Raw genomic sequence first — 1,705 nt, 5'->3', positions numbered from 1 at the left:
CTTTTCAATTTGTCTAATAGTTTAGTTGTAGTCAGTCATTCCAAGAATGCTGCCAAGCTAGATGTCATGAGAAAGAAAAAGGCAAATTCCATATGAAGGCAAGAGGAGCAAATCCGTGAGAGGTGGCAGGCGCTGCCACTCTGAATGTGCTGAGCACCAGTGCTCAGTACCTTGATTTCAACATCAATATCACTCCCTTAAAGATACCTTCCCTGAATCCCCAGACCAGTTTAGCTATCCATGGTGAATTCCCTTAGCTTGCTACATCTCTTTTCCATTAACACTTACTCACTTATTTGTTTTCTCTGTTAATACTAGATTTAACTAGAAGCTTTATGTTTGCAGTAATTGTGTATCCCAATTTTGTAAAATGCAAAAACAAAAACGGTACTTCTTTAAGTAAATAGGAAAATCAGTAGGACGCTCAGTCATGTAGTTGATGTACTATAGAGAATGTAGGCCATTGTCCATGAGCTCTGGGAATATCAATGGCAACACAATTATTTCCAATTTTGACTTAGGGTAAACAGTCCATAACTGGCCCTTTTATTAATCTCCAGAATGATGTAACATCCCATCCACTGGAAGGACAAATTATTTCAAATTCCTTGTGTGCACATCAGATATTGCAAATAAAGTAACATCATTTCAGAACATGCTAGAATTAGTTTAGTTCACAGTATATATTCAAATGGGACTTTCTCTGAAGATTTAAAAATGTTAAGCCATTCCTTTCTATGTTCCAAGCCAAACTCTTAATTTCAGAAATAAATTTCAAAAATACTTTCTTTATCCTTATAAGAAATTGAAGCTAAACTTTACACTAAACTCATGATCATATTTAAATTTTTGTGCTTAGGTCTTGTATTATATCTGTGACCAATGATTATTTTGATTGACCTAACACTTGATCCTCTAATCAATACATGCAATTCTCATCCTATGAAGTTAGAAATAACATGGAGTAAACCAAGAAATTTAACTTTATGTGGTGAAAAGGACTAAAGATAAATATGCCAGAAAGGCATATTAACAGAGTCCAAAGATATTTAAAATTTTCTTAGAAATAAGATAGAATTGAACAAGAAATTTGAAACATTTTATTTTTAAATATTTTTACCTCTGTGTTCATAAATATTTCTGATTGATTTTCTTCTTAGTAATTCCTTGCCTCTTTCCTGTATATCTCTGTTGCTTATAAAAATCAACATCTCTAAAATTCATGTTTCCCATGCATGCAAATATCTGTCCACAGTAGTCACATCAGGCCAGAAGAAAGAGCAGTTTAAATGACGAAGTGAGAAGTCCCACACAGGGAGCTAAGAACATATGACATGATTGGACCAGAGGCTATGAAAACAAGTAAGAAGAGGCTCCATGGAGAACCAGGATGGCAGTAGTCCCCTGATTTACAAAGCATGGTGTACAGGTCCTTCATGAGAACGTGTTCAAAGTTAATGAGATGAAACCTACTGATTTGTTTCTAAGGGGCAGTCTGACTGTACTTCTTCAAAGATAGATTTGTTCATTCTACTGGAAGTCCAGGGTATTTTTGCCCAAAACCACACTTTAAAGGCATCGATTCATTTTTGATCTCTCTTATTCAATGTCAAGTTTTTGCACACATATAAGGTGATTGAAAATACCATGGTTTGGGTCAGGTGCAACTTCATCTTCAAAATGACATCCTTGCTCTTTGACATTG

Source organism: Echinops telfairi, unplaced genomic scaffold (genome assembly GCF_000313985.2).
Source record: "Echinops telfairi isolate 266 unplaced genomic scaffold, ASM31398v2 ScPeMD7_7400;HRSCAF=8409, whole genome shotgun sequence".
NCBI lineage: Eukaryota > Metazoa > Chordata > Mammalia > Afrosoricida > Tenrecidae > Echinops > Echinops telfairi.
The sequence above is the reverse complement of the archived record's forward strand: the minus strand, read 5'-3'. Positions refer to the sequence as shown.